The 26960-nt window shown below is 43.2% G+C and overlaps 1 protein-coding gene across 1 annotated transcript in view; it reads left to right on the forward strand.

The window, feature by feature from the left end:
• Positions 1 to 203: 203 nt before the first annotated feature.
• ABCG2 (ATP binding cassette subfamily G member 2 (JR blood group)) overlaps positions 204 to 26960 on the forward strand; it is a 107355-nt gene continuing 80598 nt past the window's right edge. The window contains exon 1 of the mRNA XM_069978265.1: positions 204 to 268. The gene's annotated coding sequence lies outside the window, so the exon portion shown is untranslated. The remainder of the gene's footprint in view (positions 269 to 26960) is intronic.

Genomic DNA, 26960 nt, shown 5'->3' on the forward strand with positions numbered 1-26960 from the left:
TACATTGGTGTTTCCTCTGTATTCCCAATTACAGTAAAGTGAGAGGTGCTGCTGATCTTTTAGAGGTCTGCTTTATTTAGGAAAAACAATAAACAGGGTTAATGTTCAGCACTGCCTTAATCTTCCTAACCCCTCGTGTACTGAACTTGCGGCGGATTTCTAGTTTTTTTTTCTCCCTGTTTATAATATATTTTATATGTAGGTATGGTCGAGCACTTGATGCCTTGTAGCTGCAGTACTGAAGACATTGCGCTCACCATTAACGGAGGTAAGTGACGTGTAGCGGTTGTCAGGATGCAGGAAACGACCTTTAAGATAACATTGTGCAAATAGTCGACTGTTGACATTGCAGATGCCCATTTTCCATTTCTCTTGCAGCAACGTTAACATTAGTTTTATTTGGAGCCGAAAGTGAGTGGCGTGTTTACTAAGGAGTACAGCTCACTATCACGAAATAGGACCATGGAAATGGGAGTAGCATGACTAGTTATTCAACAACATTTTTATGTTCCTTAACCCATATACATATATCTAAAGGAGAACAAATGTGCTGTTTTTAGTAAAGTAGATCAGGCTGGGTTTACACTACGTTTTTTTCATCCGTTTAAAAAAAAAAAAAAAAACCTGATGAAAAACGGATGTATTTGTGTGCATCCGTTTTGATCCATTTTTCCATTGACTTCCATTATAAAAAGAGGATCAAAAAGTAGCATTGCATTGCATCGTTTTTTCCATCCGTTTTGAAAAAAAACAGATCAAACGGCATGTTTTTTTGAGTATACACAAATACATAGCTGACCAAACGCAGTGTGAACCCAGACTAACAGTTTAAAGAGAAAAACAAGCAAAAATCAGATGCATAGGGAAGAAAAGAAGAAAATTGGTCCAGTGATGTACACTGGACCATTTTTCTTCTGTTCTTCCCTATGCATCTGATTTCTTCTTGGTTTCCTCTTTAGGCTGGGTTCTCACACAATATATTTCAGTCAGTATTTGGTCAGTATTTTGCAACCTCAACCAGGAGTGGATTGAAAACACAGAAAGGATCTGTTCACACAATGGTGAAATTGAGTGGATGGCCGCCATATAACAGTAAATAACGGCCATTATTTCAATATAACAGCCGTTGCCTTAAAATAACAGCAAATATTTGCCGTTAAATGGCGGCCATCCACTCAATTTCAACATTGTGTGAACAGATCCTTTCTGTGTTTTTAATCCACTTCTGGTTTTGGTTGCAATATAAGGACTAAAATACTGACTAAAATATACTGTGTGTGAACCTAGTCTTAGGGTACAAACACACGCAGCAGATCCGCAGCAGATTTGATACTGTGTTTAGTTATTTAGATCCAATCTGCTGCGTATCGCAGCAGTAAATACGCAGCGTATATGCCATGTGTGTTTGTACCCTTATAAGGCTGGGTTCACACTACGTATATTTCAGTCAGTATTGTGGTCCTCATATTGCAACCAAAACCAGGAGTGGATTGAAAACACAGAAAGGATCTGCTCACACAATGTTAAAATTGAGTGGATGGCCGCCATTTAATGGCAAATATTTGCTGTTATTTTAAAACAACGGCTGTTATACTGAAATAATGGCTGTTATTTACTGTTATATGGCGGCCATCCACTCAATTTCAACATTGTGTGAACAGATCCGTTCTGTGTTTTTAATCCATTCCTGGTTTTGGTTGCAATATGAGGACCACAATACTGACTGAAATATACGTAGTGTGAACACAGCCTTAAACTGTTAGGCTGGGTTCACACTATGTTTTTGCAGTGCGTTTTTTACATCCTTTTAATGCAGAAAAAACTGATGCATTTGTGTGCATCTGTTTTGATCTGATTTTTCCGATAACAACTGTAAGCGAGCGCCGATCTAGCATCGTTCTGTGTAATATGGTGAACGATTACAGGTTAACGATAAACAATCTCGTTTGCAATCATTTATTGTTAGTCGTTAATCGTTAAAAATCACTCTGTGTAATAGGACCCTAGATATCCTTACATAGTCTTACATAATCAGAGCACATTTATTATTTGTTTTAGAGATTTTTTAGAAACTTTTGTGTTACGTCTGACAAGAGGGCTGCGTGTTTGGTGAAAATGGAGCAGGGCAAATAGGTGGTCTGAGACCCCGATTTATCAAGCTGTGTTTAATAGAAACTGGTATGAACTGCCACATTGAGGATTACTGCTGGATACACTTCTATGTCTCCCCCAGTGTGTCCCAGCAATTATATGACATTATAGTTTTTATGCAGGTTTTACACACAGCTTTTTTTTCTAAACTGGCACCGCAGTGTTTGTGGCAAAATCCGATGTGGATCCAACAGGAAAGAGAAGAACATTTATATTTTCCATCCCATTTTAATCCACTTAATCCACTGCTGTGGCCGTATTCAGAGAAGATACTGCTGTGTGTGATTCCAGGCTTAGACACTGTATGTTCACAAACTGTATTTGTCTCTTAACCAACGGCTGTTGTTGCAGAGTGCAACAATGGCCGCTGTTTAACAGCTCAATTGCATGGCAGTATATGGAACAACGGGCGCAGTGTACGCACACTGTATACACTACAGCCATTCTCTGCGGCCGCACAAAATAGAGAGGTCTATTTTGTACGGCCGCTATTAAGTGAACAACCGCCATACAAAATAGGCTGTGCTCATAATGTAAAGTACGGCTCCCGGCCGTACTTTACACTGTCATCTATGGCAGATTGAAGCGTGAGCACACCTGTGTGCCCCCATTCTAATTAAAATAAAGTGATGTTCATCCAGCTGATACTGCAGTATTGGCCAGGTGAACATGTCGGACATCGTCCGTTGTTTGACACGGCCGCGTCAAACAACGGCCAATGTTCATACACTGTGTAAGCATGGCCTTAAGGTGCCAGGTACCTATAGTTTACCCCCAAATGCTCAGCATTTGATTACCTGTGGCTGGAGAAGTTGGATGCAGCCCTAGGGACCCCAGGAAAACATGGATACAGTTGTGAGTAAAAAATAAATATATAAATAATTGTTTTGTAAAAGCTGCTGCAATGCTGTAGGAAAAAAAATCCTGTGTTTTCTGTGTATAGTGATGAGATTTACAGTGCACCAGACTCATGTGGGTTTTGCTGTGTATTTCTGACAAATTCTGCCAAATCTGGAATATTCACTGGTGCCTAGTGTAACACCAGCTGTAAATACGGCCCTGGGTGTAATACAGAACAAGTATTACATTGTCTTTTGAAAAATTATATATATATGTGTGTGTATGTATTTATACAGTGGTACCTTGGTTTAATAGTAACTTGGATTAAGAGAGTTTTGCAAGAAGAGCTCACAGTTTTTTAAAATTGTAACTTGGTTTAAGAGCATTGCTTTGGTGTAAGAGCTCCCTGTACTGGGTGGGAGGGGAAGTGGGGGAGGGACATGGCCTGCATAGGTGGTCTACAGCCCTGTACTCTGACCCAGGAAGTCTCGCTCACTTTTCAAATCCTAGCAGATCCACTTCAGGCTGGGGCTTGCATCAGGGGACAGGACAGTGGAGGTAATCTCTCTGTAGCTGTAACCCCTCTCTCTTCCTGGACAGAGAGTGCTGCATGTATGTGCCCACATCTGCCCCGCTCATTCCTTCATGCTCCCTGCAGTCTCTGTCCGCCCTTGTGTTTCCCATCCTCTCCATTACTGTACAGTAACTTAACCCTTTCCCGCACGAGGACGTAACTGTACGTCCTCATGTGGGTGCGGGCGTTCAGAGCGGGGCCGCGCGGCGACGCTTGTAGCCCGGGACCGCCGGTATTAGCGGGCACGGTCCGATCGCCGTGCCCGCTAATACAGTAATCAGATGCAGCTGTCAAACATGACAGCTGCATCCGATTACCGGATACAGCATTTCCCTGGTGTCTAGTGGCGGAGATCGCTCCTCCGGGACGTTGTCCCGGAGGAGCGATCTCCCTGTCTGATGCCGGCCGGGGACTCGTCCAAGATGGCGCCGTCCCCGGCTCGGCACTTGTATGTTTCCGGCTGCAGCAGCCGAAAGCAAACGAGTGCCGATCTCATTGATCTTAGCTGTATATCTATACAGCAAAGATCTCAATGAGAGATCAAAGTATATATACTAGAAGTCCCCCAGGGGGGCTTCTAGTATATGTGTAAAAAAAAAAGTGTTGTTTATAGTAAAAAGCCAAATCCCCTAATAAAAGTCTGAATCACCCCCCTTTTCCCAGGTTTTAAATAAAAGTAAACAAATAAATAAATAAACATGTTTGGTATCGCCGCGTGCGTAATCGCCCGAACTATTAATTAATCACATTCCTGATCTTGCACGGTAAATGGCGGCAGTGCAAAAAAATCCCAAAGTGCAAAATTGCGCATTTTTGGTCGCATCAAATCCAGAAAAAATGTAATAAAAAGCGATCAAAAAGTCGTATATGCGCAATCAAGGTACCGATAGAAAGATCACATCGTGGCGCAAAAAATGACACCTCACACAGCCCCATAGACCTGAGGATAAAAGCATTATAAGTCAGGGAATGGAGCGATTTTAAGGAACGTATATTGGTTAACAATGGTTTGAATTTTTTACAGGCCATCCGATACAATATAAGTTATACATGTTATATATCGTTTTAATCGTAACGACTTGAGGAACATGCATAACAAGTCAGTTTTACCCCAGGGCAAATGGCGTAAAAACACATTTCCCCCAAATAAAAGAAATGCGTATTTTTTTTCAATTTCACCACACTTTGAATTTTTTTCTGGTTTCGCAGTGTTCTTTATGCAAAAATTCAGCCTGTCATTGCAAAGTACAATTAGTGACGCAAAAAATAAGGGCTCATGTGGGTCTCTAGGTGTAAAAATGCAAGTGCTATGGCCTTTTAAGCACAAGGAGGAAAAAACGAAAATTAGCCTGGTCCCGAAGGGGTTAATAATATCACATATTCTGCTGTTTCTGAATGTTTGTTTCATTTGTTTAGCATGTTATTCAGAATAATTAATTATTATTTTTGGGGTGTGGAACCAATTGTCTGCATTTCTATGCTTTCTTATGGGAAAATATGCTTTGGTGTAAGAGTGGATTTGGATTACAAGCACGGTCCCTGAACGAATTATGTTTATAACCCTAGGCACCACTGTATATATATTTTTGTTTTTTGTTTTTTTTGTTTGTTTGTTTATGAAAAAAGAGACCTGAGAATCCTTTTATATTACACGTATATTACACAATATTGTTTACAAACTAAGAAAAAGAAGATAGTTTTCTGGTGCATTTACACAGTAATATCAATGTGATATTGGGAGGGCAGAGCCGTCTGTGCACTGCTCTCTCCACAATGACAGGCTGTACACTACACTATGTAATAGTACTCCACGGAAATACTTAACCATTTACTCTGATGCTATTTATGCAAGACCTCACATCAGACAGAAGAAAAGGTATCTTGCTTCTTGCACATACCCTGTACTTTACTCGTCATGTATTGACTTCATGTTCATATACAGTCCTAATCACGGATGAGAGTAACTTCCTTCTTATAAATGCTGGATGACTGTAAGGGTTAACGCATGAGAAGCCGCATCCTGCCAGCTGTAAGCATTTAGGTTTCCGGAGATCCTGAGCACAATTCCTCTCCGTAGCAACATGGCCGCCTCCATATAGGTAACGTGTTTTTGCTTTCTTGCTTTGTGTTGTTCTCACGGTTATTTTATAGTTGAGCAGATGCGTACATAATGTTGGTGTTTGAGGCTTCTTTTATGGGTTGCTTTGTTCAGGCATGATGCTGTCCTGTGACATAGGTATATACCAGATACCTGTGCTGTTACTGTTCTCCTTGTGTCGTATGTTTCTTCTACATCTACTAACAATACAGTGCGTACTTGTGGCTTCAGTCTCTTGGCAGAGTTTGATCAGCCTGAGCTGGAAGACGCTATTCCAACTTCTTTAGCTCATCTGTTTTTGCTTCTTAGAAAACCCCTTTTAAGGCTATGTTCACACATAATATTTCCCGTCAGTAATTTTTCAACCAAAATCAGGAATGGAACTGGCAGGGCAGAATTATAATGAAAAGATTTGCACAGCTTATGTGTTTTCAACCCACTCCTGGTTTTGGTTGAAAAAGACTATGAAAATACTATTCAGCAAGGGACCACAAGACATTTCAGGAGGACCCATGGGGAGTATGGATGGGTAAGACTAGCATGTTTATTATGCAGTACATAAGGGATGCAATATATAAATATATTGGTTAGGTATAGCACGACTATCATGCCGCATAGGATTACCTCACATGCTACAGTATATTGCTGCAACACTATACACTAAAGAGAGAACAAGCTGAAATATGTTAGCTGGACACACATCTGTCTGTATTGTCTCTGCTTTGACATGTGTAAATTATATGATATACACTCACCGGCCACTTTATTAGTTACACCTGTCCAACTGCACGTTACCACTTAATTTCTAATCAGCCAATCACATGGCGGCAACTCAGTGCATTTAGGCATGTAGACATTGTCAAGACAATCTCCTGCAGTTCAAACCGAGCATCAGTATGGGGAAGAAAGGTGATTTGAGTGCCTTTGAACGTGGCATGGTTGTTGGTGCCAGAAGGGCTGGTTTGAGTATTTCAGAAACTGCTGATCTACTGGGATTTTCACGCACAACCATCTCTAGAGTTTACAGAGAATGGTCCGAAAAAGAAAAAACATCCAGTGAGCGGCAGTTCTGTGGGCGGAAATGCCTTGTTGATGCCAGAGGTCAGAGGAGAATGGGCAGACTGGTTCGAGCTGATAGAAAGGCAACAGTGACTCAAATAGCCAACCGTTACATCCAAGGTAGGCAGAAGAGCATCTCTGAACGCACAGTACGTCAAACTTTGAGGCAGATGGGCTACAGCAGCAGAAGACCACCCGTTACTAGCATGGTGTACCTATTAAAGTGGCTGGTGAGTGTATATGCCTTGGCTGCGTCCTTCCTGGAGGGATATCTGGCTAGTCCTGTGTTTTGAGACTCTTCAGTGAGGCCCCACAGGCTTTTCTTTTGCAGATTCATGTTTCCCAGGGTGCAATGCACTTAGGATTTCACTGCATTGAGCGCTTTCACTAGCACCCAGCAGTGTTTTGGCATTGCTCCCACCTAGCCAGAGTCCTGCTCCACACTGACGAGGGACAACACCCCGAAACAGCTGTCTGTGGATGGATACCTGGCCTTGGTTTTTCCCTTGTCATTACATTGACTTATAGGGCCACTTAATATGGTGGTTTTGGTGGTTTCCTTACAGGAGCCACCCCTTGGCTGGGTCCTTCCTGGAGGGATATCTGGCTAGTCCGGTGTTTCGAGACTCTTCAGTGAGGCTCCACGGGCTCTTCTTTTGCATTTATTTATTGGAGCTTTATATAGTTGAGTAGTTTTTCTACTTGTTTGATGAATGTAAGATATTGGCTGTGTATGGATTTAGAACTGTGGCCTTTTTGAATGGAATGCCAGACACAATCCATACAGCCATTATGATCCTTTTATTTTGTTGATCACCAGGGGTCCTGAGGGGACCTACTGATCAAACCACATTGGTGGGCTAGTATAAAGAATGACCTTCAATGTTTAACTCCTAGAGAGCCGATTTACGTATTACCCATAAACTAGTGATGTATATAATTTCAGAACCACGATACATCAAGAATTATATATACAGTATATACACTGCTGAAAAGAAAGGGACATTCAAATAGCACATCCTAGATCTGAATGGATGAAATATTTTCATTGAATACTTTGTTCTGTACAAATTGGAATGTGCTGACAACAATATCACACAAGAATAATCAATGGAAATTAAATTTATTACCCAATGGAGGCCTGGATTTGGAGTCACACCCAAAATTAAAGTGGAAAAAAACACTCCAGGCTGATCCAATGTTGATGTAATGTCCTTAAAACAAGTCAAAATAAGGATGAGTATTGTGTGCGGCCTCCACGTGCCTGTATGACCTCCCTACAAAGCCTGGGAATGCTCCTGATGAGTTGGCGGATGGTCTACTGAGGGGTCTCCTCCCAGACCTGGACTAAAGCATCTCCTGGACAGTCTGTGGGGCAACGTGACGTTGGTGGATAGAGCGAGACATGATGTCCCAGATGTGCTGAATTGGGTTCAGGTCTGGGGAACGGGCGGGGCAGTCCATAGTCCATTCAATGCCACATACTCCAGCCACATGAGATCTAGCATTGCCCTGCATTAGGAGGAACCCAGGGCCAACCGAACGTTTTTGCGAGCGTGGATGGTGGGTTGTACCTGGTAAGTTTAGCACTGGTGAGGCTTTACATACAGTACAGTGCTGTATAAGACTGCTGGAGAGCGTATACAGTGCAGTAGTAGTACAGGCAGTGCACCACCATCTCCCATACATTACATTGCTTGGATGGGGGGCACGCTATACAGTAAAGGATAGGTGATGAGTTGGTGACTACTGTACTATAATTGCTGGTTCTGATGAACATTTCTTATGTTTAATGTCCTGCACAGTATAGTGCTGTTCTGTACTGTAGTGATTATACTGAGCACTTATTAGTATATTAAATTAGTATTGTAGGGAATTATTGGTGGCTGCTGGAACCAATTAATCACATTTACATTATTTCCTATGGGAAGACACTGCTTGGTTCTCAAACTGCCTTCCGGAACCAATTAAGTTCGAGAAACGAGGTACCACTGTGTGTGTATAAATAACATAGTTATCAAATAAATATTCTTAGGCTATGGTCATACACTCTTAAAATAATGTCCACTTTTATTGGATGTTTTTTTTTCTTAACAACAAATAACGCTGCCCCTTATTGTATAACTATTGCTATTATTCAAAAAAGGTGGTTGTTTTAAAATAATTTTTTTTTTTTGTTAAATGACGGGCGTTAAATAAGCGTCTGTTGTTTCGATGGTGTTCAAACCTAGTCTTAGGGTCCTTTTACACACACAGATATCTGTAAAATTTTTGAAGCTAAAGCCAGGAACAGACTATAAACAGAGAACAGGCCATAAAGGAAAGAATGAGATTTCTCCTCTTTTAAGATCCATTCCTGGACCCTTCGCCTGTCTAGTCTAAGTATACTATGTTAGAGAACTGGTAATTAAATTATACTTTTAATTTTTTTTTTTTGCTTTCTCTATTTGAAAAAGAAACTGCACAATTATCAGATATTTAGTGTAGTGTTCAGTCTACTAATTGGAGACTAGATGGAAATCCAGCATCAGAATGACATTGCTTGTTACTTGATGCAAAACAAATGACATCAAGAGAGAAATGGGCAGGTTGTTAGGACGACCAGGTTCCTCAGGAGCCCATTAATGTACATCCCGAGTTACTGCGACAAGTCTCTGCTAGCTTCACCTGGTGCGGCTCTGGGAAGAAAGACTAGATTATAATCTAGGAGCGATTATATATATTATATTTATATATATCTGCAGCCACATCGGAAAGGTATTTTATCTCATTCCTGTCTTCTGTTTACATAATTTTTTCCGTTATTGATCTGCTGTGTGTAGTTGCTGTTCTTGTACAGCTTTTTTCACCCTCCTTGCTCTCTTGTATAATGCTGTCACCCCCAAGAATGGTTTTGGAAGAGTTAGGCTATGCTTTTTTGAGTCTAAAAAAAAATTTTTGTGCTGTTTTTTTTAACACTTTTTATCCTTTTATTAGGTTGCAATAATTTGCTTGCAATTTTAGGGTGCCTTCACACCTACCGACTCGCAGCGTTAATAACGATGCGAGTCGGCTAGGTCCTGGCAGATCACTGTCATTACATACACGCAGCGGTCTGAACGACCGCTGCGTGTATGTAAATCTGCCGACCGCTTAACCCCTTCTGATGCCGCCCGCCTCCCCTGCTCCGCTCTGTATACATTTACCTGTCCTCGCTGCACGGGGTCCCTGCGTCCTGCTCTCCCGCCCGGCTGATCAATGTGTTGCCCTGCCACAGCCACTGATTGGCCGGGCGGGAGAGCAGGACGCCGGGACCCCGTGGAGCGAGGACAGGTAATGTATACAGAGCTGGAGCGGGAGGCGGGCAGCATCAGAAGGGGTTAAGCGGCCGGCAGATTTACATACACGCAGCGGTCGTTCAGACCGCTGCGTGTATGTAATGACAGTGATCTACCAGGACCTAGCCGACTCGCAGCGTTATTAACGCTGCGAGTCAGTAGGTGTGAAGGCACCCTTAATATAATACTTAATAAGCAATGCTCTTAAACCAAGTTACAATTTTGAAAAACTGTGAGCTCTTAAACCAAAACACCACTGTATTAATCAAAAGCTTGCCCAACCAGTTTAGTGTGTTTGAAGTTTTATCCCTTGAATTAAGGGTAAAGCCATAAAGCAGTCCTACCCATAAGGCCTCATAAATGAATCCATAATTGCGGATCCGCAGTTACGGACAAATTTAGGACACATTGGTTTCTATTGGGCTATTAACACTGTCCATAGGTCTACAGATCCGCAATCTTTGTCCATAGGAGTTTATGGGAGAGTCTGTAATTTTTGCATAATTTTTATGGAAGTAACATCCGCAAATAATACTGATCACAGAAGCAATTACAGACTATGTTTTTGTGGATTGTAGACATAATATCGGTCCTGAAAAATCACTGAACGTTTGAAGGAGGCTAAGGCTTGGATCACACTGATTTTCTGTATGGATTTGGACATGTATTAAGAAAACCTGGTACAATGCATGTCCCATTGTTTCCAATGGGAATATAAGCAGCAGTTCACACTGTGAAAATCCAAGGCAACCAGGATGTGAATTAGCCTTTAAATATAGCAGATTTGCAAACAAAACTATAATAAAATATGTGAGGGAAAGAATGCAAATACAAGGCAGAAATCATTAGAGGTCACCCTCAGAGATTCTGCATATTTTCTCATTAGAGAACGACACCATAACCTAAGGGCTATGTAGACCTCACCATAACATGTAAAAACCTCAGGACCGTATGGAGCTTACACAATGATGTATTTACAGTAGTTGTTTGTATTGAAGGGGAACTCCGGCAACATTTTTGTTCCTTTATATCAGGGCTGGTGAACCTTTGGCCTTCCAGCTGCTGCAAAACTAGCTTTGGCTGTCCAGGCATGATGGGAATTGTAGTTTTTTAAAAGCTGGAGGGTCAAAGGTTCCTCATTCTTGATTTATATGAACTGAAGTCAGAAAGTTATATATATATATATATATATATATATATATATATATATATATATATATGTGTGTGTGTGTAATTTACTTCTATTTAAAAATCTCAACCCTTCCAATACTTATCAGCTGCTGCATGCCCTGCAGGAAGTGGTGTATTCTTTCCAGTCTGACGCAGTGCTCCTCTGCCACCTCTGTCTCTGGCAGGAACTGTCCAGAGCTGTAGCAAAAGCTCTTAGAAAACTATTCCTTGTTCAGGAACATGGACGGAGATAGCAGCAGAGAGCACTATGTCAGACTGGAAAGAATATACCACTTCCTACAGGTCATACAGCAGCTGATAAGTACTGGTAGACTTGATATTTTTAAATAGAAGTCATTTACAAATCTGTATAACTTTTTGACATCAGTTGATGTGAACGAATTTTCTTTTGAGTACCCCTTTAAATAGAAATAACAAAGATTCTACTATGATTTACACCAGTTTAACACAAGTGCATGACTCCATTTAGTAGCCATGCGTTTAGAACCAAAATATCGACTGAATCTTTTAAATTGTCATTTCTCATTTGAATTGACAAAATGAATAAAAATATTAAATATTAAAATAAATAATATAAATATTAAAATAAATATAAATATTAAAATGAATTAAAAAAAATAATAAAAACTTGAAAATGAGGTAAAATAAAATTACAAGATCTATATATGTCAAACCATAAAAACTTACTAACACTCCCAGCCCCGTCATGGCACTGTGTAGTCTTTATGATCTGTAACTGCAGCCCAGCTGCTGTTCACTTGGGCAGGTGGTTTTAATGTTATGGCAGAACAGTGGTTACAAACACGCACACACCAGTGCACCAGCTGTGAAACTATACTGCAGGTTAGGTTGGACGTCACTGCTGTTTCTGGTTGATAACCTAGTCGTCAGTTTTCCATATCTTCTCTAGAGATTACATGCATGTCACATGTGGCCAGGCCAGCAAAGAAAGCTGCACTGTCAGTAGCCACTATCACTAGTGGAGTATAGAGCTGCAGCAAGGAGCGTTCTACTGTGGTGAGTGCAGAACGCCTGTATATTTCACCTTCCCTGCTATTCTAGTGGTGCCCATAAGTGAGTGTATATTCTTAGCTTTATATAGTACTGTATCCAATGTAGACTAGTAACTGTGTGAAAGTGGAAAATAATTAGAATTTTCCCATAGCAACTAAGTTACTTATGATAGAGACTTTCAGGTACGCGGTCATAAGCTTAATGGACATGATTGTGTTAATGGATCTAGATTTATTAATATAGTTATTACCCAAACCTGATTATTTAATGAAATGGAGTATTTAGTGATGGCCTCATGCACATGGCAGAGCTGAGGTGTGGTGCTCGGTGTGGCTCCATACTGTGCTGATAGTGTCCTCCGCATACAAGACCACACAATACAGTGACTGATTAGAAACTTTTTGTTTTTGCTCTTGTCCAATTTACTTTGTCGTTTAAAATCAGAAGCATGCCGAGATACCCTGGGACCCCTTAGAATTCTGTAGGCATGAAATTATGGTATAGGTCTTAAATAGGTTTTCCAATGTCATCATTTGTTGATCAGAATGAAGGATCGCTAGTAGAGTTGAGCAAACTTTAAGCACAGCTTTGTATGCGAAAAAATTTAATTAAAAAAACCGCTACAACCACAAAAATGCCATAAAAATAAGTCTGAACCTCCCCCTATTATCACATGGACTCCGGGGCAGCGCCACAGACATTCAGGGACTAGAGCAATTGCACGAGTATTATAAAAGGAAAAAAGTCCATGGCAAAATCCAATCCCGTAAAAATTATTTCCTTTATTTAAATCCACAGATAAAATATAAATCCATCGTTAAGGTTGCAACGCGTTTCGACATAACACGCGTCCTAATCACTGCAAAACTTCAAGCACGCTCGTGTTCGTTCGAGCCCGTGCGTGCAGCATTTGAGTAGCGGTGGTCGAAGTTAGACGCAGCCTTAGGGAGTCCTGGAAAACATGGATACAGTCGATGGCTTTGTTCAAACTATGTATTTTTTATGACAAGAACGGCTGTTGTTGCCGATTAAAACAATGGCCGTTCTTGCCATAGAAATGTGCTGCATTGAAACCAATTAAAACAACGGCCGTTGTTCAATACGACTGTGAAAATTATTGACCTGTCAATAACTGACTGTCTCCCGGCCATAGTGTGACTGAGAATCAATGCTTTTTTTTTTAATTTATATTTATTTATGAAAAATTTCCATAATTATGCCAAATACAGAAAAGACATTTCAGCAAACATAACTGCCTACCCGTATAACAAAAATTTTAATACATAAACCCCCCCCCCCCACCCCCACCCACCCTGGACAGAAAGAGTGAGAAGAGAAAAAAAAAACAAAAAAAAAAAAAACAAAGGACTTTAAATATACTATCCCTCCTGAACCCATTTTCCCCAGAAACACTGAAATTTATAAGCGCCATTATTTTTCCTTACATACCAAACTCGTTCATAGGACATGATTTTATTAACCAGATTAATCCATTCTGAGACAGAGGGAGGAGTAGCTGTTATCCAATTTCTAAGAATAACTAACCTAGCGTAAAAAAGCGCCCTTATAATTAATTTCTCATGTCTCTTGATACCACTAGAGTCCCCCAGGATTAGAGTAAGCGGATCCCTGGGAATCTTCAATTGAAGCCTGCGGTCAAGTGTATCGCAGACGTCTTTCCAATACTCCCCAACGCTGTGACAGGACCAAAGCAAATGCACAATATCAGCATTTTCCAATTCACATTTGGGACATTGAGCTTTTTCTGAAATACCTATTCTACCCCATTGTCTAGGGGAGTAATAAACACAATGTAACAATTTAAACTGAATAAATTTATGGGCTTCACAAAGGGATACCCTATTTAGATTTCCAAGGATCCGCTCACGCCCCTCCTCACCTATATCACCCAAGAAGCCGCTCCACCTGGACCAACATTTGTCTGTCGCTTTGCAGGGAACCTCCATAATCAGGGATTTATATATGAATGAAAGGGACTTCTTGCCTGCCGGATCAGCAACCAAATTATTAAACAAAACCGAACTACAAATTTTAAAACCGAGTGCCTCCCCAGAGTGAATTTTTGCAAATTCTAATTGTTTATAGAAAAAACAGTGAGAAGTGTCCAAACCATATATCTCCTTAAGTACCTGAAACTTAATAAGTGATCCATTTTCAAATATCTGACCAACCCGAGTAATGCCTTTCCCTATCCAAAAAGAAGAACTAGGGATATTGAGAAAAGAGTGCAAAAAAGAGTTATTCCAAATAGGAGTGAGATAAGTGCTCCCCACTATCCCACATATATTTTTAATATATACCCAAACCTTATTAATAAGCAAACAAAATTGGATCCTCTTAAAGGTTCCTTCCAACAGATTTCCCGACTCCAACAACTCAAACCAGTTATCATGTTTACTCAAAAACAATAATTGTGCAAACACCACATAATTAGTTCCCTTAAGAATACGTGAAAGATGTGCAGCAACAAAATAAAGCCGAAGATTCGGCATGCCAAAGCCACCCCTACAACTTGGAGCGGCGAAGGCAGAATACTTCAGCCTAACCCGCTTCCTGCCCCATATCAAACTCCCAAGCTTCACTTCGATCCGACGGATCCAGGCATTGCTAATCCAGATTGGAGCGGCTCCAAAGAAGAACAGCAGCTGAGGTAAAACTACCAATTTTATGATTGCAGCTCTATCAACCATGGTAAGCGGTAGCCTAGTCCAGATTTTAATACGCTTGTCTAGATTCCGCTCAAATGGTGACAGATTGGCAGGCCCAAATTTCCCTGGGTCTCTAGTGATAAGCACCCCTAGGTACTCTAATGCATCCGATTTCTTAAGAATCCTAACTTTCCCTATGGGGTCTTCTATTTCTTCATCTAATGGGAACAGGCAAGACTTCCCCCAATTAATCTCCAAACCTGAAAAGCGACCATAATCCTCTAAGGCGGAGACAAACCCCGGAAGAGCTCTCACCGGCTCTCTCATGAACAACAGAACATCATCCGCATAGAGTAGGATTTTACTCGAGTCGCCACCAAGGCCAAAGCCCTGGAATTCCGCATGTCGTCTTACCCATTCCGCCAGAGGCTCCATATAGACTGCAAATAGTAAAGGGGAGAGAGGACACCCTTGACGGGTTCCTCTAGACAAGCTGAAAGAACGGGAAAGAGAGCCGTTAATAATCAATCTAGCCATGGGGTCAGAGTACAGCAACTTGACCCAGTCTAAAAAGGAACCACTAACCCCCATTTTTTCAAGAACTGACCAAAGAAAACCCCACTCCACCCTGTCAAACGCCTTAGTAGCATCGAGTGACAGGATGGAGCGGGGCCCAGGGCCGTCCGACTGAATGGCAGCGAATACCTTTAAGATGTTATCATGAACAGTTTTGTGCGGCATAAAGCCTCCCTGTTCTTCCCCAATAATACTAGTAATAACGGAGTTTAACCTCCGAGCCAGAATCTTAGCTAGTAATTTAACGTCAGTATTAAGGAGAGATATTGGGCGATAAGATGATATCTCAACAGGATCCTTTCCCCTTTTTTTAATTAATACTATGTGAGCTTCTCTCATAGACTGAGGTAGCCTCCCTCCCTTCAAGGATTCATTAAAAACATCCAGAAGAATGGGCAAGACGACACCAGATAATTCCCTATAGAACTGTAACGGCAGTCCATCCGAACCAGGGGAGGAATTGCCAACAAAAGAGCCGAGCGCCTCACCGAGCTCCGCCAGGGTAATATCTCCGCACAGAGCCTCCTTCTGCTCCGAGGATAAAACTGGTAAGTCCAGCTTACTCAAAAATAATGATTGCTCCTCAGTATTAGGGGAGGCCTCCGACTGATAGAGTTTGGAAAAAAAGGAGACAATCTCATCCTCAATCTCCAAATCGGTATTTACCATTACCCCTCCCTGCGTTTTCAATGCTCTGAGGGGGGACTTCTCTAAATTACCCTTAAGAATATTCGCCAGGATCCTATTGGGTTTTCCCCCTGCAGTAAAGTTACTCTGGCCCTGGAAAAAAATTCTATGCTGGGCTTTTTCTCTCAGAAGAGTCTCATAGTTCTTTTGGGCAGTTTGTAACGCCAGCCAGGACTCCTGTGAGTCATTTTGCTCATACCGTAATTTTTCCATCTCTACCTCCTCCAACGCAACCTGTTCCTTTTTTCTAAAATCTCTCTTCTTAACCAGGATATCTCTAAAAAAAATACCTCTCATGTATGCTTTCAGCGCGTCCCAGGCAATTATAACCGGAGTGGATGTCTTATTGACGGACCAGAACCATGATATTTCACTACAGAACTCTTTATTTTTTTCAAGAACACTAAACCAGTGTGGGTTCATCCGAAATGGACTGCGGGTCCTTTCATTTGTGACAAATTCGACCTCCAGTAAAATCGGAGAATGATCCGACACTGATCTAGGTTCCGATTTAATTTTCTTTATAAAAGGAACAGAGTTCTCCTCACAGATAACCAAGTCTATCCTAGAGGCCGCTTGGTGAGAAGTACTAAAACAGGTAAAGCCCGTAATCGCAGGGTACAGCCTGCGCCATGCGTCGACCCAACCCGCCTCGGAGCAAAACCTCCTGAGAGGGGTGGGGCCAAGGCCACAGCCAGTCGACCGCCCTCTGCGGTCCCTCTGAGAGTCCCATACACAATTATAATCCCCCATTGAGTAGAGTGCAGTATATTCCTTGTTATTCGCAAACCTAATCAACGCTTCCAATACTGCCGTTCTAAAGGGAGGAGCAATATAAATAAAAGACAAAATCACCGCCACCCCATTTAGCTTGCCATAAAGAAAAATATATCGGCCCTCCGAGTCAATTTTCTTACAAGTCAAATCAAAATCAATTGCTTTATGAACATAAACTGAGACGCCAGAGGAAAAGGAGGACAAGGTAGAGTGAAGTTCATATTTAGCCCATCTTTTACAAATAACTTCCGCGTCCTTTGATATGTGAGTCTCTATCAGGGCTACTATTGCTGGTAAATGCCTTGTGATTACTCCCCAAATTGCATATTTCTTCACCCTGTCCGCCATTCCCCTGACGTTCCATGTCAAAATTCTAACCGGAGCCATTTAGAGCCAAAAAAAAAAAAAAAAAAAAAACACCCCCCCCCTTCTGTCCAGGTCCCTCCCCCCCCCCAAACCCCCCCCCCCCGTTGTTGCCAACAGTAGCAGCAACTCATCCTACACCTATACCAACCCGTCCCCCCCCCCCCCCCCCCCAACATCCCCCTCCTATGCATCAATTTAAAACATATCAACATTAAGTGAGATCCGGACTGAAATTGCCAAATAACCTAACACTCGATGCCCTCTGCCTCTATCCACCTATCCACCTCCGCAGAAGAAGCGAAAAAGTGAACAGAGTTCTTATACACCACCCGAAGCCGGGCTGGAAATAACAGGGAAAAAGGGAGAGCAGCCTTAGATAGCCGTTTTTTAACCTCTCTATAAGAGGCTCTCTTAACCTGCGTTCCCCTAGAAAAATCAGGATAAAAAGAAATTTTAGCATCATTCCAAAGAATATCCCCCTTTGTTCTAGCAAGCTTCAGGAGAGCGTCTCTATCAGAGGAACAAAGGACCTTAATAAGCATAGTTCGAGGGGGCGCTCCAGGAATGGGTTTTTTCCCAGGGATCCTATGAGCTCGCTCTAAACCAAACAGGGGGGAGAAGGAGTCTGCCCCAAATAAGTCCAGCAACCATTTATGACAAAAAACCACCGGGGATTGCCCTTCCTCCCCCTCTGGAAGACCAACAATACGGACATTAGATCTGCGAGAACGGTCCTCCAAATCAGTTAACTTGTCCTTCAGCCCCAAATTATCTTTCTTTAGTAGGTTCATCTCCTTTTGAACCAGAGCCATAGAGCTTTCCAAGGGTGAGATTTGTTTTTCCATTGCTCCCATTTTATCACGGATATTGGAGAGGTCCTGCCGAACCAGCATTATATCAGATGAAACAGTCCCCACTTGGGTAGTTAGGAGAGATATAGCTTGGCTGCATTTGGATATCTCTGACAAGATCTCTTTTAAAACTCCTGGATCTACCCCTCCTCCAAACCCCGTCTCTCCCCCGGGAATTTCAGAATGTACAGCAGAAACTTCCCCGGCAGAAATATTAAGAGATGAATCCAGCTTATTAAACCCCCGGGATTTCAAATATTTCCCAATCTTGGGGGGTGAGATAGGCTCCTTGGCCGCCATCCCTTTGCCTGCTTTCTTACTCTGGGCTTTGGTAGCCATTAGGAGAGGACACCAGGGGTATTCGCTTATCAACCCGCGTACAGTTATTATACTTCCCAGAAGTTCCAGGGATGCAGGGCAGAAACCCCTCTGGCTACAATCCAGCCACGAGTAGACCTGCCGGTCCCCCAGGAGACGAATATAGCAGTCAGAAGCCAAGATGCAGCCACAGAGCAACACTCCGTCCTTTCAACAAAGGGGAACCTTTAGAGGGCAAACCAAAGGGGTAGCAAGGTTAGGACTCAGGGGGCATAAGCATAGTAAAGTCAGGTCATTGTCCATTGAAACTGAAACCCCCTTATCACCGGGGATCCAGCCCCGGAGATATCCACAGCAACAGCAGAGATAGGGTAGAGGCACAGTACCTTAATTGCAGGGCACAGGGGTCAAGCAGGAGACAAGAAGACGATAAATAAGCTCCAGGGGCCGCACATACCACAGCACATCCATCCGAGCGTGCAGCCCATCCCCCGCTTTCATAGGCTCCCGGCAGTCAGCTGACAGGAATCCCCGGCCGCGTCACTGCACATGACCGCCGGCCGGATCCGAAGCCACGAGCGCCCCCGATAGGAGCCGAATCGGCACCGGAGACGTCCGCAGCAAGACCCCATCCAGAGAGGGCCACCCTGGAGCCGGACCATCACATTCCGCCGGGGTCCGGAGCGCAGGTCCCGCAAACCGGACGCCCGGCACCTGGCCGCATGGAGGAGAGAGGTAGGAGGCGGGGAGGAGGAGGAGCGGCGCGGCACCTACGTCATGCCGCCGGCGTCCCCCGAACTGAAAGTTGACACCTTGAGAATCAATGCTTAATTGATTTCCAGACACACCCATACGGCAACCGGATCGCAATGATTTCAAAATAATGTTCATCTGGCCAATAATGCCGTATCGGCCAAATGAACATGTAAAACAGCGGCCATTGTTTGTACACATTGTAAATGGCTGTATTCAAGTCTTCAAGGACTCCCTAGGGCTGCATCCAGCTTCAGCCACCAACGGTAATCAAATGCTGCACACTCCGGCTCGGACAAACCCCAGCGTGCTTGAAGTTTGCTAAACTCTTAATTGTTAGTTCAGTGTTGGGGCAGCCTGACAGTGTTTCACCTGCTGTGCCGAGAACTACAGCAAAATTTACCCCTGCTCGTTTGTTCTCAGGATCTGGTGGGCACTCCCAGAGGTTAACACCCCATTTATTATAGTAGTATAAGTATTATATATATATATATATATCCTATTAATATGCCAGAAAATTATAAAATAAACTGCGAATATGTGCTGTAAGGAATGCAGCTCTGCTAATAAATCGGGACGTTATTTGTATTTTTTAAACTTTTTGAAACCTTTTCTTACAGTCCTACAGTTTTATATAATAAGATACCATGTGGATCATTTCTGCTGTAGTCAGACATAATCAGTGGTGCGTAGATGTCACATGGAGTCCTGTAGTGTCAGCAACATTTTGTTCATGTTTTTTACTGTAAACTAGCTGGCAAGTTGACAGGAATATTAACCACTTATTCTATTACAGTCTGTAAATTGATATAAAGAGGCTGATTCATAAAACTGAGGGATCACTACACAGTTTCTGAGCCAATGCAGCATTTCTGTATCTGTTTCTAGCAATGACATCTGATCACTGAACAGTTAGGTTTAGCATAGGAAACTAAATGCATTGTAAGCATTGCTATTATAACCTGTAACATAATATCGATTACATGAGCGTCTGACATGATGTCATATGATTAGTGTCCTCTCTGTATACTGACTGTATACCATAACAGTGACCTAAGAACCAATATTATAAGGCTTTTATGCATAATTTGTATACAAAAGAATTCTGAGATACAGCTCTTTTACATACTGCGTTTTTTTTTCAATACCTCTTTGGGAAACCTTAAAGCGGCACTATCTGCAGGTTCTGCCTAATGAACCTGCTGATATGCCCCGCAAGCTCTTTACCTTGTAACTTGATCGCTGTAGATAATTATTTTCTTCTCCTCCACGTTTTCCTAATTGCCCCTATGCTAATTAGGGGCTTAGCATTTGGGGCATCGCCCTGTGTCCCGAAGCTTCCGCTTGCCCGCCCAACTCGCCCCCTCCATGCCCACCCACTATGCATATTCATATATGCATAGTGGCCTCTTTGCCACGCATGTGCAGGGAAGATGTCCCATCTGAGAAGGGTTAAAGCGCTCAATACATTGAAATCCTAGGTGCATTACTCCCTGAGAAACATCAATATGCAAAAAAAAAAGAGCCCGGGGAGCCTCATTTAACCCCTTAAGGACAGAGCCTGAAATGGCCTTTATGACAGAGACAAATTTCATGAATATGACCTGTGTCACTTTATTCATTAATAACTTCGGGATGCTTTTACCTATCCGGCTGATTCTGAGATTGTTTTCTCGTGACGTATTGTACTTCACATTTCTTGTAAATTGGAGTCGATACTCCTAACGAATCTTTATGAAAAAAAACCAAAAAATGTGAAAAAATGTGAAAAAAAGCATTTTTCCAACTTTCAAACTTTTTTGCTTATACAGAAAGTGGTTATACCACATAAATTATATATTAAATAGCATTAGCAACATGTCTAATTTATGTTGGCAGCATTTATTAAACTATCTTTCATTTTTTTAGACAATAGGAAGCTTAAAACATTAGCAGCAAATTTCCAAATTTTCAGTAAAATTTCAAAATCAGATATTTTTAGGGACCTGTTCAGGTTTAAAGTGTATTTGAGGGGCCTTTATGTTAGAAAGCCCCACAAAGCACCCCATTTCAGAAACTGCACCCCCCACACTTTGCAAAAGCATATCCAGAAAGTGTTTTAACCCTTTAGGGGAGTCACAGAAATAAAGGCTAAGTGTGTAAGAAATTTGAAAATTTTAATTTTCTGTGCAGAGATTTTACTGTAATCCAATATTTTTCATAATTATAAACCTATTACCAGAGAAATGCACCCCAATAATTATTGCCCCATTTCTGCAGTTTATAGAAATACCCAATATGTGGCCCTATTGCGCTATTTGACGCAACCACAAGCCTAGTGAATTTCAATGCCTCCGTTATATTTGGTAATTTTTGACTGTACCACTTCAGGTTGGCAGAGGCTCTGGGGTGCCAAAACCTAAAAAACACCCCTAAAGGGACACCATTTAGAAAACTACACCCCTCAAGGAATGTAACAAGGGGTGCGGTGAGCATTTGGACCCCACAGGTGCTTCACAGATTTTCCGAACAATATGGCGTGAAAAAAGAAAAATTAATTTTTTACACTAAAACGTTTTTCTAGCCTTCAATTTTTCATTTTCTTAAAGGGATAAGAGGAAAAAAAAGACAAAAAAATGTGTAGCGCAGTTTCTCCTAAGTACGGAAATACCCCACATGTGGCGATAAAGTGCCAAGGGGGCGCAGGACGAGCCTCCAAAGGGAAGGAGCACCAATTGGCTTTTGGAAGCTGAATTTCACTGGAAAGGATTTCAAGGGCCATGTCGCATTTACAGAGCCCTCGTGCTGCCAAGACACTTGAAACCCCCCACAAGTGACCCCATTCTGGAAACTACACCCCTCAAGGAATCTAACTAGGGGTGCAGTGAGCATATGGACCCCACTGGTGACGGGCACAAATGTGGAACAATGTGACGTGAAAGGGAAAATTTTAATTTTTTCACTTTCATGGCACAAATGTGCCTGTCATCAAGGGGTCCATATCCTCACTGCACCCCTTGTTAGATTCCCTGAGGGGTGCAGTTTCCAGAATGGGGTCACTTGTGGGGGGTTTCCAGTGTTTTGGCAGCACGAGGGCTCTGTAAATGCGACATGGCGTTCATCATCCATTCTAGCCAAATCCAACCTCCAAAATCCAAATGGCGCTCCTTCCCTTCGGAGGCTTGCCCTGCGCCCACATGGCGCTTTATGTCCACATGTGGGGTATTTACAGACTCGGGGGAAATTGCTCTACACATTTTGTTTTTTTCCCCCCTCTTTTAACCCCTTGTGAAAATGATAAATTTAAGGCTAAACCAACATTATAGTGTAAAAAATGTAATATTTCATTTTCACACCACATTGTTCCATATTTGTGCCCGTCACCAGTGGGGTCCATATGCTCACTACACCCTTTGTTACATTCCCTGAGGGGTGTAGTTTCCATAATGGGGTCACTTGTGGGGGGTTTCAACTGTTTTGGCAACACAGGGGCCTTTTGAATGCAACATGGCCCCTCGAAATCCATTCCATCCCAATCCAGCCTTCAAAAACCAAATGGCGCTCCTTCCCTTCGGAGGCTTACCCTGCGATCGCATGGTGCTTTATGTCCACATGTGGTGTATTTCCGTACTCAGGGGAAATTGCGCTACACATTTAGTGTTTTTTTTTATCTTTTAGCCCCTTGTAAAAATGAAAAAATCATGACAAGATTAATGATTTAGAGTAAAAATTTTACAAAAATTACACTAAATGTTGGTCTAGCCTTGATTTTTTCCATTTCCACAAGGGGTTAAAAAAGAAAATGAACACAAAACGTGTAGGGTAGTTTCCCCTGAGTACGAAAATACCCCACATGTGGGCATAATGTGCCATATGGGCACAGGGCAAGCCACCAAAGGGACAGAGCGCCATTTAGAGGCTGGAATGGAGGATGGAGGCCATGTCGCATTTACAAAGCTCCTGTGCTGCCAGGACAGTAGAAACCCCCCACAATTGACCCCATTCTGGAAACTACACCCCATAAGGAATCTAACAAGGGGTGCAGTGAGGATATGGACCCCACTGGTGACGGGCACTTACGTAGAACATGTGCCGAGAAAATAAAAAATACCATTTTTTTCATTTTCACGTCCCAAATGTGGCCGTCACCAGGGGGCCATATCCCCGCTGTCCCCCTTGTTAGATTCCTTATCAGGTGTAGTTTCCAGAATGGGGTCACTTGTGGGGGGTTTCTACTGTCCTGGCCGCACAGAGGCTTTGTAATTGCATCATGGCATCCTCTAATGGGAATGGCGGCCATACCTACTTAGCTGGGGAAAAGGGACAATTCTAATTTATTTGGGGGTATTAGGCCAATTATTAGTTTATAAGTTTGAAAATGACAGGTGTCCATCAAACTCAATCTGTGCTGACCCAGAGGAAGGCAAAAAACCCTCGTGAGGCAGACGACAGTAGCCTCATCACAGGGGAAAAATTCCTTCCTCACTTCATAATGGCGATCAGAATAATCCCCGGATCAACGTAACCCCTGAAATAGGAATAAGGGACAGAATTTAGATTTTGTAGAACCCCAATGACGTGTTGTACGCCTTGGAGCGATCCAGTATGCAGAGGCTGGGGTGATCAGGACAGGTGTCACACGGGAAAATGGTGTCCTTCCTGATCCCCCTGTTACGCCACACTCTGCACTTCTTCTTGGGTCTCCCTTTCTCCAGTGTGGGGGACGTCACCTGGAAAATGTTGTCCTGGTGCGATACGGGGTCCCTCACATCCAGAAGCGCTGGGTCCGCTCCATGGCTGCTAAATATTAGGGCTCTATTACTACTTCTGATATGTTCGGATCGTGCCGCAAGCTACAGGGCAGCGAGGGACCGGAAGAGGGGGGGCTGGTATAAAAGTTATCCCCGTACAGGTGGTGACCTTTATCCAGCAGTGGGAAGATCAGTTCCCGGACGATCTTCCCACTTGTTCCGAGGATAGGGGGGGGAGGGGGCATCTGGGGCTGGATTCGGGTGTCCCTTCCTACATACACTCTAAGGGTACGTGCACACTGCGGAATTGCAACAGATAACCCTTCGTGTATTCCGCAGTTGGCACCCGCCGGCGGAGTGATGCGGGCACACGTCTCCACACGTGTCATAGACTCCACTCTATGCACGGGCGGATTCCGCTCTCCGTCCAACGTATTCATTCTTTGGATGGACGACGGAATCCGCCCATGCATAGAATGGAGTCTATGACACGGGTAGAGACATGCGCCCGCATCAGTCCACCGGCGGGTGCCAGCTGCGGAATGCACGAAGGGTTATCCTTCTCCATTCCGCAGTGTGCACGTACCCTAAATCTGTAAGTGTACCCTGAGGTACTCTCAGAGTTTGTAGAATTTCACACCATACCGTCATCTCTTATTGGGACGGTACTGGCTACGCTACCCCCAGACACGTCACTGAATGATGAGGATGAATGGAGGAAAGAAGGATCCCCCCATTCATCCTCACTGGCTGTTTCGGTGTCGGAGGCAATAATAACGTATCCCTCTGACGCCGAAAACACCCTGGGGGCCATCTTTATACGTGGATTGGTATATGGGGTATGTAGTGGTGTAGTGTCAAACTTTATTCAATGTAGTGTGGTGTAATGTAGTGTTTTTTACGTGTTTTTTTTTTTTACAGTAAGTATAAAAAAAACCTACGCCAACAAAGGAGTTGCTGATAAATGCCGCACTTATGTGCGGCACTTATCAGCAGACCGTGGCAGTAGGATATAGAAAAAAAACACCCTACGCCAAAAAGGAGGAGTTGCTGATTAGCAGCGCACTTTCGTGCGATGCTGATCAACACTCAGCGGCGATAGGGTGCGGAAAATAGAAAAAAAAAAATTGGAAAAAAACAAACAAAATCTTTTTCTACATTCTGAACATCCCTGTAGCTGCTGATAAGTGTATTACACATATCAGCCGCTAGAGGGCAGCAGAGCGCAAAATCCAGAAAAAGATGAGGCTGGAGCCGAAAAAAGCCGATGGGGACCGCCGGAAAGAGCCGAAGACCGAATGAGAAGACTGAGGACGCCGCGAACCCGGAAGACGCCGATCAGGACCCCAGGACAGGTGAGTAATGTACAAATACCTGCTCTGGACCCCTCAGCTACCTAGAGCAGGTACCAGAGCAGGTATTTACTATTTTGTGGGACTCTGATCGCCGTGCCACCGGCCCGATCGCCGTGAACGGCCGGCTGGTACCGGCCGGCCGCTCACGGCGATCGGGCCGGTGGCACCGTGACCACCATTACTTTTTACAGTAATGGCGGTCAGTGCCGTCCTCGGACAGCACCGACCGCCATTTTTTTCGGGGTCATCGGGTCACCGATGACCCGGAAAGGTTCCGATCGCCGCTATTGGCTGATCTGAATTGATCAGCCAATAGCAGCGATCGTAAGCACGGGGGGTGGTTAACCACCCCCCGTGCCGAGAAGCTAAGATGGCCTGCTATGATTTATAGCAGGCCATCTTCCCCGATCGCTGTGTGCGAACACGCAGCGATCGGGGAAACATCGGGCGTAAATTTACGCCCTGATGCGCTACGTACCAGGGCGCGAGGGCATAAGTTTACGCCCGTTGTCGTTAAGGGGTTAAGCCAGTAAGGAAACTGTAAGGAAACCACCAAAACCACCATATTAAGTGGCCCTATAAGTCAATGTAATGACAAGGGAATATCCAAGGCCAGGTATCCATCAACAGACAGCTGTTTCGGGGTGTTGTCCCTCATCAGTGTGGAGCAGGATCCTGGCTAGTTGGGAGCAATGCCTAGTAGAGCCATAAGAGAAACAGATCACTGATCTCAGGGAGACCAGCCAAATAGAATACTGTAGGCTGTTGGTTAAAGCGCTCAATACAGTGATATCCTAGGTGCATTGCCCCCTCGGAAACATAAATTTTCAAAAAAGGAGCCTGTAAAGCCTCATTTAAGAGTCTCAAAACACAGGACAAGCCAGATATCCCTCCAGGAAGGACCCAGCCTGTCTTCCTTTTAACTGACTGTTGCTCCGTGCCGCTCCTCCCTAGGTGCTGGGGAAAGCTGTATCCAACACTGGGAAACTTCTCCTAGTTTCTCAGGACTGGATCCAACTTTTCCCAGCACTCGGGGAGGATAGGCAGCCAGTTAAAAGGCAGCCGGCTGTAGAGTGGATTGCAGAGATAACTAATCTCTTTTCTTCATTATTACTGTAAATTCACTCCTCTACTAATAACTACAGATGAGCAAATTAACACTACAAAAGCAAAGCGAATCAAAGCTTTGTTAGCTCCGCAATCTGCTTATCAGCCTGCTGCTTTTGAAGTCCATACTGCTCCATGCTGCTCCACCCCTGGTGCTTGGAAAAGCTGGATCCAGTAATGGGAAACTTCTCCCAGGACTGGATCCAGTTTTTCCAAGCACCCGGGGCAGCGTGGCACAGACTTCAAAGGCAGCTGGCTAGTTGCCGAGCTAATGATGCCGATTTGCTTCGTTTTTTACTGTAAACTAACTCATCTCTACTAATAAGCTAGCATGAGGTTAGGTCATCAATAAATTTAGCCTGGTATTTTTTTAAAATTTTATTAAAAGGACACTGAGGGCATTAAATTGCACAAGTGTTGCCGGTTATTAATCATGTATTTCACTCTGGCAGCACTTTTATGCAAAATCCCCTGTGGTCGGTTGCTATAAAGTTATTCCCAGTCACAGTAATTAGCTTATTACAGAC

Source organism: Dendropsophus ebraccatus, chromosome 7 (genome assembly GCF_027789765.1).
Source record: "Dendropsophus ebraccatus isolate aDenEbr1 chromosome 7, aDenEbr1.pat, whole genome shotgun sequence".
NCBI lineage: Eukaryota > Metazoa > Chordata > Amphibia > Anura > Hylidae > Dendropsophus > Dendropsophus ebraccatus.